The sequence below is a fragment of the Odocoileus virginianus genome, chromosome 16 (genome assembly GCF_023699985.2).
Source record: "Odocoileus virginianus isolate 20LAN1187 ecotype Illinois chromosome 16, Ovbor_1.2, whole genome shotgun sequence".
NCBI lineage: Eukaryota > Metazoa > Chordata > Mammalia > Artiodactyla > Cervidae > Odocoileus > Odocoileus virginianus.
Genome location: NC_069689.1, coordinates 39,193,605 through 39,212,382, shown reverse-complemented (window position 1 = coordinate 39,212,382; position 18,778 = coordinate 39,193,605). Strand labels below are relative to the sequence as shown.

The window sequence follows — 18,778 nt, the reverse complement described above, 5'->3', positions numbered from 1 at the left end:
CAGTGACTTCTATCTATTTCCTGTTTTCTCCTTTTTGAATTGTTCTCCAGCAGTCATCTTGTGTCTCTCCATTGTATGGGGTATGTGTGTGTGCATGCATATGTGCAGATATCTTGTGTCTTTAGTTCATAGATGTTGAGATTGAGGAAGACTCTATTCAAGGAGTAAAGGAACCATAGTCAGTCAAGGAGCCTCATTTTTATCTAGACCTTATTTATATAATGAGAACTAGAAAGCCTTGCTGTAATGGAATAAGACTTTTGTAGATGTTGGGAGTGGGTATGTTTTGCATGTGGGAGTGACATGAATTGTTTGAGAGCATGAGGCAGCCTCCAAGTTTGTTCTCATGAACCTTGCCTCTAGGTCTTCATTCTTTTGTGTGGTCTCCTCTCACATTTGATTAGAACTAGTTCTCTTAATATATGACCAATAGAATATGCTGGGAGAGTTCAGTATGTTTTCTGAGGCTAGGATATAACAGAAATTGAAGTTTCATCCTTGGTAATCTTAGATCTCTCACTTTGGGTGAAGCCAGCTATTCTGTGGATAGGCTCTGAGCAGTCTGCTAGTCCTGTGAACAAAGTAGATCTGAAATGGCGATTATGCAGGTCAAAATTTTAGTTGATTGCAGCTCAAGCCAACATCTGATTGAACGTCCTTAGATATTCTAACCCAAAACTTTCAGCTTAGCTACTCCCAAATTTCTTAAAGCCAATGAATAATTTGGACATTAAAAAAAAAAAATCATGCCATAACTTAAAGTAGCAATAGGTAATTTGCACATAGGTCAGACCCAAACACTTTTTATGTAATGTGGAACGTGAGGCAGGAATATTGACAACAGTGGTTATGATTCCCGCAGCACAGCACAGAACTTTGAAGGGAATGCTTGTATCTTTCTCTGCAAAGAATCAAGGCTCTGCCTCTAATTGTACAAATATCCAGGGTTAGGAATCTTACCAAGCCTTTTGAATTTGGGGGGACTTAATTTATTAATCTTGAAAATAAAAAACAGTAATTACATGATTTCAAAAGATCCTTCAGAATTTGAAAATATTAGGTTTTGTAAATCTACTTCAACACATCAAAACCAATTCTTAGAATATCTCTGGCATTTTTTTCCCCTTGTGGGATTTGGTATAATTTCTTTTGTTTACGTGTTAGAAATTTCATTAAAGTTAACATTCTCTACAAGGTCATACTCAAACTATCATCTGTTAATGTGCCATCTTTCTTCTCCAAGTGTCAAAAATATTCTTAATGATGCAAAAAGTCTCACTGTCCATTTGTGGTGTGTAACATACCTATATCTTCATTCATTTTATGAAATCCATGCTAACCCTTCTTGGTTGTATCTTATCACAGCACTCTTATAGTAATCCATTTTTCTCAGTTCCCTTAGGTTTACTGCCATCTTGATTTCTCAGTGGTAGGATCCATTTGAGATTCTTCAAGCTGACTGGGTATAAATGCTTCCACGAACATCTATTTCTCTGTACAGGCTCCATAGATAATTCAGCTTCAGAATTCACATTTTTGCTATACAAAATACAGACTATCACAAAGATTTCCTTTATGCTTAAGGATAAAATTCCATGGTCTCAGTCTTCAAAATGGCATACCTCAAATAAAACGAATGATGTGTTTGCTCAGAACCATCCTCAACCAAATTTAATTTTAATCTTATAAGTTACCAGGACAGTCGGGCTCTCCTTGCGTGGGTCCTATGGTGCTTCCAGCCTGGAACCAGCTAGAGCAGTGTGTGGGGCTGCAGTGGGAGAACTGGCCCCTATTAATTTCTACATGGGCTACCATATCTTATGTCAACTTTTCATCTCTCATCAATTGAAATCTTATACTTAAATCCAATATAGGTACAGACATCTTTCCACCAGTTAAGAACTGAAAATACAGTATATCACCAAATATTTTAATTAAAAAAAAATACAGCTTGACATTCCTGTTGTGTATTTCATCAGTAGACCTGGAATTGTTATCTGTTTGAAAATATATTGCAAACCAACTAAATGTTGTAGAGTAACAAATAACAGTATTTTTCATAAATTTAATAAGAACTTTTGGTTGGAAGAATATACGGTTAATTCCAGCATTGTTATATTAATATTTATAATTAATATATAACATTATAAATTATTAATTTGAAATAAACCAGCTGGTTTATCCCACATTATTCATGGCATTTATTATATTTGTAAAACTTTTACTCAATGATTGGTAAATTGTGAAGGTAATTTGAGCATTTAAAATTTTTCTGCCTTTATATAGCAAGGAAAGGTAATGAAGAGAAACTACTGTCCTTTCATATTAGGATCTCTTTAATTCAGCAATAAATATTCACCAAAGTGCATGCTATCTTGAGATAAGGTCATTTTGATCATCTATTCCATTAAAAATATGTTTATTTTACTTACAGGTGTCATCCATTAGAACAGGCAGTTGATGTTTCAGCTAGTGGTCTTTGTCAAGGAAGTAGAACTTACTTTTAATGGAATGGAAATTTCTAAATGACCCAAACTCAAGAAGCATGCACACTGGTGAATTTTTATTTATTATAAACTAGTCAGCTGAAAATGCAATTTGTGCTGTAGAAGATGATCTGGTTATTTATGAATAGCATTATATCAGTTGTGTTCATCTAATTGGAAAAAAAATCTTTGAGGCACTTAGAAAATCATGCAGGCATTCAACAGTTCAAGTTTCTCTCATTTTTTTTTCCCTTCGTGATGCTCTTTTTATGCTAGTGTCTTTCCCCCCTGCCCCATTCTGTCTTTGACCTCTTATTTTGCCTCTATTTTCCCACTTTCTCTTCCTTTATTAAATTTAAATCATTATTTTTTCTTTCTGGAAAAATCCAACAGGTTATAGTACACACACATTTCCCTTGTATCTCTGTCTCTCCCTGTCTTTTTTCTCCTCCTTTCCCAGTGTCTCCTTCCCTCTTTTCTATCATGTCGGACAAGCAACTTATCCAGTGGCTCCAGGGAGACAGAGTGACCACTCCTTTTAAAGAGTGAGCTGGCTCTCAGTGCAAAGAAATATAGAGGCAATATCTCTGCAAAAGAATAAGGAAAAGCTCTATTATTCTACAACCCTTAGAGCACTGAGTAATATTTTAATCTCAACATTTCACATTCCATTGATTTTGATGACAATGTGACAATGTAATGTCCAGAGTTGAATTTTTCCATGCGACTTAAAATGAAACTAATAGCTGACTTTACCAACTTTTCCTCACACAGTAGCAATTTGGTAGCAATCATCTCATACATCGACTAACTAATGAATTGGCAGTCACTGGCTACTTCGAGTTCTGTAAAAACACTAATATGAACTTTCTCTGCACTACGGTAACATAAAGTCATGGTACAAACAATCCCCAAATCTCAGTGGCATAACACAATCAGAACCTCTTTCTTTCTCACTGTAGCTTGGCTGGGGCCTTTGGCCATGGTAATTACTCAGGGGCTCAGGCTAGGGGAAGCTCTTTGTCAGCATGCTGCTGCTGCTAAGTCGCTTCAGTCGTGTCCGACTCTGTGCGACCCCGTAGAGGGCAGCCCACAGGCTCCACCGTCAACATGCACTTCCATTATTTCTGTGGGGAGGTGATACACAGTGTGCTCACTCTCACGTCTTTCTTATTTTTGTTCATTTTTCATGAGCCAAAGGGGATCACATGCCCTCACCAAACTTCACGTGGGTTGGGAAATACAGTCTTTCTAGGAGCCTCAAAAGAGGTAAGAACAGAAGCATGTATGCATTGGCCCCATCCACTACACAGGATTTGAACAAACTCATGGAGTCACTGGGATCAAGGATTGTAGGTTCAGATGTTACCACCCCATTGGAAGGATCCACTCTTATGTGGCTGCACTTTGCGTTATGGGTGCTGGATCATATGCTGTTAGGTAGTAGCGGTGGCTGGAGGAGAACATCTTGGAATGGTTCAAAGTGAAACACTGATGTCTGTGAAGTCATCACAAGTGGGGACCCATCTTTGCTTTGTTTTTAATGCTGTAATCTTTATGTTTTGGATCAAATTAACATAGTTCCCTCTTTAAGTGCCAGGTCCTTTTGTTATTTCTTTTGTTTTTGTCAGTCCCGTGAGAAGAACAGCAAGTTCATATGGGATGAGAGAAATAGATAAGATAGAAACTTGGTCTGCTAACAGCTTTATAACTACCAGATGCAAAGGTATTGCATATTTCCTGTTGAAATTACTTCCAACACTTTACATTTTAAACTATCATAGAAAATTGATTTTTTTCTATTATCTATTTGGATTGGATAGTGCTGGCAGAAAGAGAGTGTGTTTATGTATATTTATATTGTAGCAATCCAATCATGAGATACAAAGCTTTATCTCTAGGTTTTCAACACAGAAAATTATATTGCTTTAAATTTTCACACCTACTTTCTGATATCTATACTTACTGGTTTTGTTTCATCTCATCACATCAGCCCAAATTTCCAAAACTAAGTTAAAGATCAGTTACTGAACATATTTACCTTGTTCTTCCTTTTAATTAAAATGCTACTAGCACTTCTCCAAAATGAGTGCTGTTGGGTTTTTTCCTGTTTTCCCTCATTTTTGAATTCTTTAAAATATCATTAATTATACTAAATTTTATCAAGTGTTTTGGTAATACATTTGATTTGTCTTATTTGGACCATAAATTTGATATATACTATTGATTTTTTTATTCCTTATCAAGTATTTTTATTTTCCTTTCATTTCTTACAAAAATCTTATTTTTGCTATCACCTAGGATTAGACTATTGAATATTTTGAATCAGAATTTTATGTGCTCATGTTTAATCTGGGATATTTCCTTATAAGTTATTTTTGTGATATTTTGGTAACATTGTAGTATGGGGGAACTAACCTTAGTAATTTGTGAGGAACAATATATTGCCAGTAAATTAGTACCATTTCTATCACATACAGAAATATAAAATAGATAAAGAAGGTTAAAGATAGTTCTCTAAAACCAATAGATTCTAAAGCCTGCCAATGTCTTTTCTAATTGAATGTAATACTAAGGGAAAATACATCTTCACCTTTAGAATTAATCCAAAGCCATGCTTGTAACTGAGTATGGAGTTGCCTTTCAAAACATACATCTCACTGACAACATTTCTCTTGAAAGGAAAATAAGCCACAGTTTTACTTAGCTTCTAATTTTTGTAGAACTAGAGTATACTAATTCTGATGAGTATGTCTGATTAACAGTCTGATTTTGGCAATATTCATGGCCAGAATTTACTCAGTCACCATGCATTCATGGAGCTTTAGATGCCAGCAGGGTGCTAGGTTGTGGGTAGAAAACCGAGGGGCCAGTGGAAGAAAGTTGTTCCTCACTCCAGTCCTGAAATTCCCTAATTATAGGGCCAGATGCTCCTGAGAAGGGCTCACCTGGTAGCTCAGTGGTAAAGAATCCTCCTGCCAATGAAGGAGACGTGAGAGGTGCTGGTTCGATCCTTGGGTCGGGAAGATCCTCTAGAGGAGGGCATGGCAACCCACTCCATTATTCTTGGCTGGAGAATCCCATGGACAGGGGAGCCTGGCAGACTAGAGTCCATGGGGTCACGAAGAGTTGGATACAACTGAAGTGACTTAGCACATACTTCTGAGAAAGAATAGCGGTAGTGTCAGTATTTTTATTTTTTCCCATTTATTTTTACTAATTGGAGGCTAATTACTTTACAACATTGTAATGGGTTTTGTCATACATTGACATGAATCAGCCATGGATTTATATGTATTCCCCATTCTGATCCCCCCTCCCACCTCCCTCTCTACCCGATCCCTCTGGGTCTTCCCAGTGCAAACAGCTCTAGAGTAATTAGAAAAAAGACTGGTTCCAAAAGAGACCAGTATACTGGGAATCCGTAGAAGTCAATTTCAGCTGACTCCCTATTTCAAGTGATTCGCGAGTCAGTGGGACCTCTGAATTGAAAGGGCAGAGATTCTTCAGCTTCACTATACAGTAGAAACAGCTGAGGGCCTTATAAAGTTTCAGATGCCCAGATCTCACCACAAATCAATTAATTTAGAATCTATTGGTATGACCCAGGCATCAGTAGTCCTTAAAGCTTCTCAGTTGATTTAAGTGTGTAGACAAGCTTAAGAACCACTTCTTTAATTTCTTTATCAGCTTTCCTGCATCTTTTGGGGAGTAAAAAGGAGATGAAGGAGTTGCTTTTACAAAAAGTATCCTTGTCTTGTCCTCTTTTAAAATCTCATCAATCTCTACATCGGTGCCTGAGCCCCTCAAAGAATCAGTTTTAATAGCAGATTTTTTAGAGACCACACTGCAAACACCCTTGTAATTAACTGAGGTTCTCATGGGAGCTAACACTTCTGGAAAATGTTGAGAAATAATGACAAATTCTCCTCTTAGGTTTGTATTAAGTATTTTGTATATTTTCACATGGATGATATTGTGTGATGATGACAATGTTTTCTGAGGTAGTCATAAGGATTATTAGCATCATTTGCACAAGTGATAAGAAATCAAGACTTGTCAAGTGAAACAACTTATCTAAAGATCACTCAACCTTAGAGATAGGCACTGAGGTTTTCTCTCCTCTATCAAGGATCCTCAACCTCCAGATCTAACGCCTGATGATCTGAGGTGGAGCATATATAATAATAATATAAATAAAGTTCACAATAAATGTAACATGCTTGACTCATTCTAAAAGCATTCCCCCCAACCCCGGTCCATGGAAAAATTATCTTCCACAAAACCAGTCCCTGATGGCAGAAAGGTTGGGGATCAGTGCTCTAGATCACTACTATACCATGTGTATGAGTGTGGAACTTCTGGATTTCTGTCCTATAATAGGATGCTAATTTACTACATATGGTAAGGTCTGTAAAGTTCCTGGACACAGGCAGACTTGTGGAATTTAGGTACAATTTCTCTTGATAATCACATAGGGAAATTATGTGCCTTCATTTAATCTTTCACTTCTGTTAACTGAGGATCAGTTGATACACAGTAGTCATTTCAGAGGGCTTCCCAGGTAGCCCTAGTGGTAAAGAATCTGCCTGCCAATGCAGGAGACGTAAGAGATGTGGGTTTGATCCCTGGGTTGGGAAGATCCCCAGGAGGAGGGCATTGCAACCCACTCCAGTATTCTTGCCTGGAGAATCCCATGGACAGATGAGCCTGGCGGGGTACAGTCCATGGGGTTGCAAAGAGTCAGACATGACTGAAGTGACTTAGCATGCACACATGCAGTCGTTTCAAAAGGCAGTCAATTTAATGTGGCATGTGGGGGTCAAAATAAAGTTGCCAATAGTGATTATTATTTAAGGAGCCACTCTGTGCAAGTGATTGTGATAAGACTTTTCTTTGTACTAAGCTAATTCATTCCTAACAATGATTTAAGAAAATATAATTACCCAGTTTTACAGTTGAGGAAATTGATGCCCAGAGACATAGTACGTCCTTCACTAAAATCATCAGATATTGGTTAAAAACAGATTCAAACCCAGATCTGTTTGACGCCAAAGCTTGTGCTGCAGCCACTAAGCAAATAGCTTCAGAGTTCTGCTAGCTGTTGGATAAGCAGGCATGCTCACTGGGGAAAAGTACCTGCATGTCTTTATTTCGTGGCTGGAGGAGAAGGGGATGACAGAGGATGAGATGGTTGGATGGCATCACCAACTCAATGGACATGAGTTTGAGCAAACTCTGGCAGCTAGTGAAAGACAGGGGAAAAAAAAAAAAAAAGACAGGGAAGCCTGGTGTGCTGCAGTCCATGGGGTGGCAAAGAGTCAGATACAGCTTAGCAACTGAACAACAACAAGGAGAAAGGAAACAGCCATGATCTTTGCATTGTTCCAACTTCATGATTTGGGGGTCATGCCTTTTGATATAATTATGTGTTCTCACATAGAATGTGATACAGTAAACACTCAATAAGGCACTAGTTCCTCAACTTTTGATGTGTATCAAAATCATCTGGAAAGATAATAAAGCATACAAAGCCCAGGCTTGCTGAAATAGGATGGAGTCCGGGTCTTTGTATTTTCATCAAATTCTTCAGGTGACTCTGCTACTCACCAGAGTTTAAGAACCACTATGAGGAGTATTACTCAGCATGTCACTTAAGCAAGTCTTATTAGTTCCAGAAAGCTATGCAAGATTACAAGTAAAATAAATACTGGTAAATAAAGAGCTACATATAGATGTGCATATTAAAACTATTACACTAGGCTTTCTTATATTGTGCTCTATGAGACACAAGTTTTGGGAGGAGTTAATATATGTTCTGTGACTAAAATGCATGGCTGATACATTTGAGAGATGCTACACTCCAGGCCTGTTTTTTGAATATTGGTAGTTTTCAATAGCATATAAAAAGCTTCAGGAAATCCTAAAATAATAAAAATTAACTAAATAAACTTACTTTCTTAACTTATGTAAACTTAATAGTAACCAAAGTTATTTAAACTTATCTTTACTGAAGGTCTATTAACATCCCCAACCGCCAGTTTGAGAAGCATCAGTGTAATAATTTAAAGACAAATGAAATACTGTTTAAAAATATCCCCGCTTTTTTATTTTCATTTTTATTTTTTTCATTTATTTTTATTAGTTGGAGGCTAATTACTTTACAATATTGTAGTGGTTTTTGTCATACATTGACATGAATCACCCATGGATATACATGTATTCCCCATCCCGATCCCCCCTCCCACCTCCCTCTCCACCCGATCCCTCTGGGTCTTCCCAGTGCGCCAGCCCCGAGCACTTGTCTCATGCATCCAGATCTGTTTCACCCTAGATAATACACATGTTTCGATGCTGTTCTCTTGCTTTTTTAAAGATATGTGGTCATTCTCATTATACATTGACATAAAAATGTAATGGAGTAATGAAATATTAGCAAATAGAAAGTTCATGATAAAGGCACATATTAAAAGAATAAAAATAAATATTTTACTGAGATGTGTAGTTGTGATGCAGTGACAGAATGCATAAGAGAGAAGAGGATAGTGAGATATGTACCTTCCAAGATTTTAATAAGATTCATGAAGAGTTCTATGTAATAAGACGTATATGTTAAAAATCTGTAATGAAGTGAATATGTGAGACGGTTTAATGAGCTGTCTCAGGAAGTGTCCTGTAAGATGGGCATCCTTCAGGGCTGAAATGAGATGGGTGAAAGGAAAAGTGTAATGAGCTGGTCACATAAAGGAGAGGCCGCATAATCAGATGTATAAAAGAAGGAAGGGAGAGTATATAAATTTTCCAAATATGTAAGATATAATGGGAACTAGGTTTTAATGGAATAAGATGCAGAAATGAAATGACAATGAGATACAAAAATGGAATGGTGTAATGAGATATGTAAGGGCTGCGTAATGAGATGTGCATGTTTAAGGGGTATAATGAGATGCAAGATGGGAAAGGTGTAATGAGAGGAGCACGTTAAATAATCTAATGAGGGGCATGAAGGAAATGATGTCATGTCACATGAAAATTGAAGAAAGTAATGAGATGTGCATTTTAAGGACTGTAATAAAATGGATAAAAGAAACTAAGGAGAATGAAGAGATGGAGAAGTCAAATCCTATTATTATAATGTGAGGAAGTGGTCACACCCACCATTTCTAAGACCATACTCTTCCATATATTTATTTTGAGCTGACAAATATTTTGGCCAACCACATACTAAGCACTTTCTGTGGGAATGTAAATGTATATGTGATTCCTGTCCTCAAGGGCCCACAGAGACATACAGGTGTATACAAATAAAGCAGTATACAAATAAATAATTATTAATTTCAAATATTATGAAAGTTAATCAAAATTATTTTGGATCAGAATAGTTTACATATCTTCAGAATCAAATGTACCCTTGTGGTCCCTTCAAGTTTATAACTCTACTATTATTCATTTCTCCATTCCTTGATCCCTGGGTTTTCTCTCTACACTATTAATATCTATTCTTACCTAAACAGATCTTAACATATTCTTGTCTCACTCATATATCCCATCCTCAAAGTAGACTATTCTATTCTAATCTCTCTTCAACTTAAAAGCAAAATGGAACTTTTACAATGCTTTATACTTATGGACTATATCACTCTGCATCATAGTCTGGTAAGTCATGGATAGTAATTATCTTCCTGTGTGCTCCCCCTTGTCAGTGCTTGCTACATCTAATTCAACTTTCTTTTACCCACTGAGACTTTTGCACAGTAGGTGCTTATTCAGTAAATCTTGAGTGAATGCATGATTAGGCAGACCCTATTCATGAAGATCTAAAAAATAATCGATTCTTAAGATTGGTCCATTACATTACATCAAAGTTATAATCAACCCACGTGGAGAGAAGCCTCTCTCACAAAATCAGAATTATTCACTATGAAAGAAATACTTTCATATGAGTTTGCTGAGATGATCTGGTTTTACCATAAAGACACTGACCCCTGTATGAGCATGCCTTGCCTTATTTTTCACCAGACAGCTGTTTGCTTTATTTACAAGCACTTCAGTGTTTTCAGGAACTCAAGTGCTGTTTTAATCAATCTTGGAAGGAAATCACAGAGCGATTCATTACTGAACTCATCAACCTAAGGAACCATTGTTTCAGATGTCATTCTTGAGTGTTCTTCATTACAAGATGGCCTTCACGTGATAACAAGGCCAGACAGAACTACATGGATCTAACTTTTAATTTTAATATGTCCTGTATCCAACTCACCTGGGAGGCTGGCCGTGGCAAGAAAATCCTGTTCAATTACTTACAAACTGCATGCAGCTGTGAGGTGCATGCTGCAGTAATCCCAATCATTTATATAGGATTTCCACCCCCACAGACCATGTGTGTGATGAAATAACATTCATAAGTGACCAAAGCCTCAGAGACAGCTACAGATCACAACACATGAAGCATATATTTGTTGTCAGTTGGATGAAAAAAATTCATCTTCACTCCATCAGTACATGGACCTGTTTTCTCTTGCTGATTCTCTCAGCAGAAACATGCTGGCTAGCTTTGGTATTCATGACTTCAGAATTCCTAGGTATTGTATTTCCAATTGTTCTCAGCTTTTCCTCTCTACCCTCATTCTCCTTGACCTTTCTGTTAAAACTGATGACATTTGTCAAATGCTTCTCCAACCAACCTTTCCTTTTCAGGCCATTTCTCTCTTGCTCTGGACAGATTGATCCTCTGTCCCTACATAGCGTGGTTTATTTCCTCCCATCACATTGAAGAGCAGCTGCAGCATCGTAAGTTCTGTGAACTATACTTTGATTCCCATGCTCATTTTGCTCTCCCTGTCTGACCTTGACCCACTGCATTATCCCAGGCATCCATAGAGATGTACATTCTGACTACTTTGGTACATAGTAAATAGGTAAATATTATCTCCACTGTGAGTATAGATATTCCATCCCTTCACTTGCAAACAATCAATGGGCCTGATCCATGTAAATAAGGAGCCATCTTGGCTGACCTGCCCTCCAAACCCTAAATCCATTAGCTTGTGTGTTTTAGAAAACAATTTCATTCTAGGAGCAGGCAGGGTCAGTTTAATTCTCAGACTCCTGCCACACCTAGATCTCTAGGTGCTTGTCATCTCATTCTTCATATAGGATAGTCATTTATGGAGCATCCTTTAAACTTGTTCTATCTAGCTTTCTGACTGCCTAGTTTCAAACTTTGACCCCTATATTAATGACAATAGGTCTGCCAAATTTTCAATATACTATCATTACTTTTATTGCAGCTTTGATTACTGATGTCTTATCACATGTCCCTTGTACAAGCTCATTACTTAGTAATTTGCCTAGTTTCCAGTTCAAGGAATGGAACTCTGACTTTGAAGACATAGAATCAGCTGAAAACACTTGTTCATGCTGTTTGCTATATATATATATATATATATATATATATATATGTACATATATATTTTTAAAATTTGTATTGCAGTATAGTTGATCTACAATGTTATGTTAGTTTCAGATGTACAAAAAAAGAATCAGTTATGCATATATATATCTCCACTCTTTTCTAGATTATTTTCCCATATAGGCCATTACAGAGTATTGAGGAGAGCTCCCTGTCTCATACAGTAAGTCCCTATTAGTTGTCTATGTTATATATAGAAGTGTGTATATGTTGCTATATATTTTAAATACCACAGTATTATCTGTCCCTGTGCTAACCCTTTGATAAGATACCCTGTTCTTCTTGGAAAGTTTTTAAAAACAATTTAAAAAATATTTTCAGAGAAGTTTAGCTGGAGAAAATCACTGTTGAAACTTGAATTAATGGCCTGAAAATTCAAGTGAGGAAACACAAAAGGAAAAGACAAAGAATTATAAACCTTATGGGGAAAATAAGATATCCTCAAAGGAGATACAGGACGATCACTATATTAACAATATGTGTCCCAGGAATTAATGGGGTAACAGAAGGAATGCAATAATTAAATAATCATAGAAGAATTCACCTGAGCTAAATATAGAATTGAAATAGTATATATTTTAAAGGTTAGAAAGTAGAGTTAAACTTTTGTCTTCATTTAAATGTTTCAAATTCCTAAGAAATGGATAGAACAGAGTATTTTAAACTGTTAAAAGTGCTGTGCTCAATATACTAGCAAATTTGGAAAACTCAGCAGTGACCACAGAACTGGAAAAGGACAGATTTCATTCCAATCCCAAAGAAGGGCAATGCTAAAGAATGTTTAAACTACCACACAATTTCACTCATTTCATATGCTAGCAAGGTAATGCTCAAACTCCTTCAAGCTAGGATTCAACAGCACATGAACTGTGAACTTCCAGAGGTACAAACTGGATATAGTAAAGGCAGAGGAACCAGAGATCAAATTGCCAGCATCCACTGGATCACAGAAAAAACAAATTACAGAGAAACATCTACTTCTGCTTCATTGACTACACTAAAGCCTTTGACTGTGTGGATCAAAGCAAACTGTTGAAAATTCTTAAAGATATGGGAATATCAGACCACCTGACCTCCCTCCTGCGAAACCTGAATGCACGTCAAGAAGCAATAGTTAGAACTGGACATGGAACAATAGGCAGGTTCCAAATAGGAAAAGGAGTATGTGTCAAGGCTGTATGTTGTCACCCTGCTTATTTAACTTGTATGCACAGTACATCATGAGAAATGCCAGGCTGGATGAAGCACAAGCTGGAATCAAGATTGCCAGGAGAAATATCAATAACGTCAGATATGCAGATGACACCACCTTTATGGCAGAAAGCGAAGAGGAACTAAAGAGCCTCATGATGAAAGTGAAAGAGGAGAGTGAAAAAGTTGGCTTAAAGCTCAACATTCAGAAAACTAAGATCATGGCATCTGGTCCCATCACTTCATGGCAAATAGATGGGGAAATAATGGAAACAATGACAGACTTTATTTCTGTGGGCTCCAAAATCATTGCAGATGGTGACTGCAGCCATGAAATAAAAAGACACTTACTCCTTGGAAGGAAAGCTATGACCAACCTAGACAGCATATTAAAAAGCAGAGACTTTACTGTGCTGACAAAGGTCCATATAGTCGAAGCTATGGTTTTCCCAGTAGTCATGTATGGATGTGAGGATTGGACCATAAAGAAGGCTGAGTACTGAAGAATTGATGCTTTTGAACTGTAGTGTTGGAGAAGACTCTTGAGAGTCCCTTAGACTTGCAGGGAGATCCAACTAGTTAATTCCTAATGGAAATCAGTCCTGAGTATTCATTGGAAGGACTGATAGTGAAGCTCCAATACTTTGGCCACCTGATGCAAAAATCTGACTCATTGGGAAAGACCCTGATGCTGGCAAAGATTGAAGGCAGGAGGAGGGGACAACAGAGGATGCAATGGTTGGATGGCATCACTGACTCACTGGAAAGAGCAAGCTCCGGGAGATGGTGAAGGACAGGAAGCCTAGCATGTTGCAGTCCATGTGGTCACAGAGTTGAGCATGACTGAGCGACTGAACAACAACAAAGCTTGCTAAAAATACTTAACATATACCAAAACACAAATGTTACAGACTGTGATCAGATGCCTATTTGCCATATGGACAAATTCCACTTTGCTCTTCCATCTGTGTTTCTAGGGATGTATACCTACACAGTGTATATACATTTTCATGCTACTTATGGGCAAATTTTTGTAGCTCAATATTATGATGCTCTCTTGCCCATAGATTTAAGTCATATTCTTGAATACCAGTCATTTTTTCCCCATATGCATAAATCATTCTTGCTTATCTTTTAATTAGTTCATAGCCTGAATGGGTGTAGGAGATGTACTGTTTATCAAATCTTTTATTAGAGAAAGAAAATGTGAACAATTCTAAACCAATGTGAACTATAACCAACAATAGTAAGCAATATATAATTTTTGCTACTTAGAAATGACAATTAGAATACTAGAAAAATAGCATGTACTTTATGAAGACTGTAATTGTTATAACTGTGCAATCTAGTTGCAGTATTTGGGAGGGGTAACCCACTCTTTGGCTTCCCTGGTAGCTCAGCGGTAAAGAATCCGCCTGCCAGTGCAGAAGACTTGGGTTCAATCTTTGAGTAGGGAATATCCCATGGAGAAGGAAATGGCAACCCACTCCAGTATTCTTGCCTGGGAAATCCCATGGACAGAGGAGCTGGTGGCCTGTAGTCCATAGGGTCACAAAGCATCCAACATGACTTAGCAACTAAACAACAACAAACAATATACTGTTTAAATCTAGAAATTGTTAACTTGGCATGTTAAAATGTAAAGGCAAATACCTAAAAAATAGGAGCAGAATATTTAACTTCCAAACTAGTATAGGAAAAAATTAAGATGAAAACAACAAAGATATTAATTTATTGAAAAGAATAAGAGAAAAAATATAGAAAAAATAAGACAATATGGTGGAAATTAATCCAAGCAAATAGGTCATCCTGGTAAATGTACAACAGTGAAAGTGAAAATGGCTCAGTAGTGTCCCAACTCTTGTGACCTCATGGACTATACAGTCCATGGAATTCTCCAGGCCAGAATACTGGAGTGGGTAGTCTTTCTTTTCTCCAGGGGATCTTCCCAACCCAAGTATCAAACCCAGGTCTCCCACATTGCAGGCACATTCATTACCAGCTAAGTCACAAGGGACGCCCAAACTTTCAGGTAAAAGATGATTTTCAGATTGAATAAAAATCCTACAAAATCTAGCTAATGGCATTTATAAGGGATCAACTTCAGAACAAGAAGAAAGATTGAACTAGATGAGATGAAATTAATATATGTGAGACAAATACTATTCAAAGAAAACTGGTAATAGTAGTCTCAGATAAAGCAGATTCCATGGCCCCCCAAAAAAAAGTATTATGAAGATAAATATTCACTCATTAGGAAGATATGATGACTGAAAAATTGTATATACTTAGGTGTATAAAAATTTTTACAAAATCACAAGAAAACAATAAATACACCATCATAGTAAATGATTAAAACATTTCTTTCATTAATTGATGTATAGAGGAGCCCCAAATTAGTAAAAGTGATGATGATATAAACTACAAGATTAATAAGCTTGACCTAAGGGTATTGACACAAGCTGGTATTGCATCCTTTACAACTTTGATGACAAGGTTTCAGTGGAAGCTAAACCCAACTCACTGAGCTCTGCATACTCTTGTGACTGAATCATCTTCTAGGAGACATTTAGTTGGTCTACTGTGCTACATACTGTAGAGTTTCATTTCCTTGTGTGTGTGTGTGTTTTGCATGCTTATTTGTAGCCAACATTCATCCCAACTCTTATTTTTTCTCCTGGTTTTCAGGGACAGGAAGTGTGGCAAGTGTATTAATTCCCTTGTCCCAATATTTCTAGCTTAGATTCAACCATGAGAAGCATTCTGTGATATTTTGAAGACACTTGAAGCAGAAGACTTTACTGCTTTGGAGATGGTGGTGTGTGGGTTTTAGCAGATAGGTAAAAGGGAAAAACACTCTGGTCTGGGAAAATTCCTCTATTACAAGATTACTGGTTCATTATAAAAGAATGTAAGTGAGGAATGGCCATAGAGAAGAAATGCATAGAGCGAAGTATGGGGAAATAGTAGCCCGTATGGAGTCTTCAGGATGGGCTTTCCTGGTTGCTCAGTGGTAAAGGATCTGCTTGCCAGTGCAGGAGATAAAGGTTTGATGCCTGGGTCTGGAAGATCTGGCAGCCCATTCCAGTGTTCTTGCCTGGGAAATCCCATGGACTAGAGGACCCTTGTGGCCTCTAGTCCATGGGGTTGCAAAAAGAGTCAGACACAACTTAGTGACTAAATAACAATGGAGTCTTCATTACTTAGACTTGATTGATGAAATTATTGGCCATTAGTGACTAAACTCAATCTTCAGCCTCTTTTCCCTCCTAGGAGATTGAGGCTGCTAAAAGTTCCAACCCTCTAACCAGGAGATTGGTTCCTCTGGCTTAGAGAATTTCCAAGAGTCCCTTCACTAACATATAAACTCAGGTCTGGTTGAAAGGAGCTTATTATGAATAACAAAGACATCTTTAACATTTATATCTCTTAGGTAATTTCAAAAGTTTTAGGAGCTCTGTGACAGAAACTGGGACAAAGAACAAATATATATTTATTATTAAGAATTACAATATCATAAGAGATATCTGGGTCCTCTGTGAATCAGCTACCTCAGGGATGCAGAAAACTGATCAGTCATTCCTACAGTGTCCTGATTTCCAAAAAACTTCCACTATTTTCTTTGGCTTTTGATCTGTTAAGCTTCTAGTTATTTTGGAAGTACCCAATTCTCCATATTAGCGTTATTCATGCCTGGAATTCCTAGAAAATACCAAGAGGAGCAACTCCTTTAATTGATCCAGAGAAAGGAACACTGCAATAATCTGTCTTCCTTGAAACCCATGTTTTAATTTGTACTGCCAACTAAACAATGTCACCTGCAATCCAGTGATGGCCATCTACAAGGATTAAGTCACTACCCACTGGATTTGCTGACCTTCAACACACTCTGCAAGAATTCAGGTCGGAGATCAGGAATGAGGCACTCTGTGCTCTGGGAAAACTGGCAGAATAGACCTTTAGATATTATATTTTTAAGAGAAAATTTAATGAACCCCAACTCTTGCATCTTCTCACACTTAGAAAAGCACTGAAACCTTTAAGATATCTGTTCCTCGTGATTAGAAAAAACCAACAACCTTCTACCAAGATGTGTGCTTGGTTTCACGTACTTCCATTGTCAAAATCACATAGTTCTTGACCTCTCCCCTTATCTCCTTATAATAGTTTCTCAGAGCTCTCTGATAGGCTATTTCCTAGGCTATATATAGTTCATTAAGACACAGAATAAACTTGACTCACAGCTTTAATTTTGCACATTTGCTTTTCATGTTTGTTTTTTATTTTGTTTTTGTCAACAGTTTTAGTGACCATGAAGGGACCCAGAGCAGACTTCTTTTCTTCACCTGGAGCCTTGGTACCATCAGCCTCCTTGGTGAGTCTCTCCTGATACTGGATCTCTTACTTTTGGTTGAAGATTCGCAGTTTGTTCAGTTCAGTTACTCAGTCATGTCCAACTCTTTGCAACCACATGAACTGCAGCATGCCAGGCCTCCCTGCCCATCACCAACTCCTGGAGTTTACACAAACTCATGTCCATTGAGATGGTGATGCCATCCAGCCATCTCATTCTCTGTCATCCCCTTCTCCTCCTGCCTTCAGTCTTTCCCAACATCAGGGTCTTTTCAAATGAGTCAGCTCTTCGCATCAGGTGGCCAAAATATTGGAATTTCAGCTTCAACATCAGTCCTTCCAATGAATACCCGGGACTGATTTCCTTTAGGATGGACTGGTTGGATCTCCTTGCAGTCCAAGGCACTCTCAAGAGTCTTTTCCAACACCACAGTTCAAAAGCATCAATTCTTCGGCGCTCAGCACATCTATACATGACTACTATAGTAGGAAAAACCATAGCCTTGACTAGATAGACCTTTGTTGACAAAGTAATGTCAGAGGTTGATAAACTCTTTCACTATGAGGAGTATGTTGTCCTTGCACTTAGGTTCAAGAAGAGCTACCTATATATTACTCAGGTAAAAAATACTGAGCTTACCCCCAGCTGAGAAATACTGGGATGATTTTGTTCAGTTGAGAGGTCTTGAATGTTGTCTCTTGAGCAAATTGTTATAGCAATTTAGTAAGATATACTTTTATAAGCAAAACTGAAACATTTATCATTTCTCTTCTACTTGATCCCTCTGGAAATTGAAAATAAGAATTACAGATTCCCAGGAGCCTTATCAGGTGAATAAGGAAGGTCATCTCCTGATAGGTGCAGGAATCTCAAGATTTTGGGGACCTCAAGAAGAGAGGAATTCACCCAAATCTATAGATACTGCAGGTAAAATCTGATGGCAAATCTTTGATGTCACTTTCCTGGTTTTGAAAGACCTTTTAAAATTTTAATCTGAGATTTTTTAATGAAAATTACAGCAAAGCCTATTTTTAAAAGCCCATATGATCAGTTATATAATCTGAGTAAGTTTATTGCAACCAGACTTAAATTATACAAATTAGTCTTAATTTGGCTACATCTGGTAGAATTGAGGATGATTTTTAAATGTTTCAGTGGATGTTGGGTTCTAGTGCTGTATTTACTGCCAAAGATTCACTTCCCAGATAGTTCCTTGTTGCTCTGTTACATTATTGTAAAGTCTAATTGAATTATTAAAAGGACGTTCAACTTGTT

General features: G+C 37.3%; 1 long non-coding RNA gene across 4 annotated transcripts in view; it reads right to left on the bottom strand.

The window, feature by feature from the left end:
* LOC110136914 (uncharacterized) overlaps positions 1 to 18,778 on the bottom strand; it is a 489,873-nt gene that overhangs the window by 119,938 nt on the left and 351,157 nt on the right. The window contains exon 5 of one of the 4 annotated variants that reach the window (XR_011491855.1): positions 4,679 to 5,648. The exons of the other annotated variants lie outside the window; for them this stretch is intronic. This is a non-coding gene — a long non-coding RNA (uncharacterized lncRNA). Of the gene's footprint in view, positions 1 to 4,678; positions 5,649 to 18,778 lie in introns of those variants that run through there. 4 annotated transcript variants of the gene reach the window in all.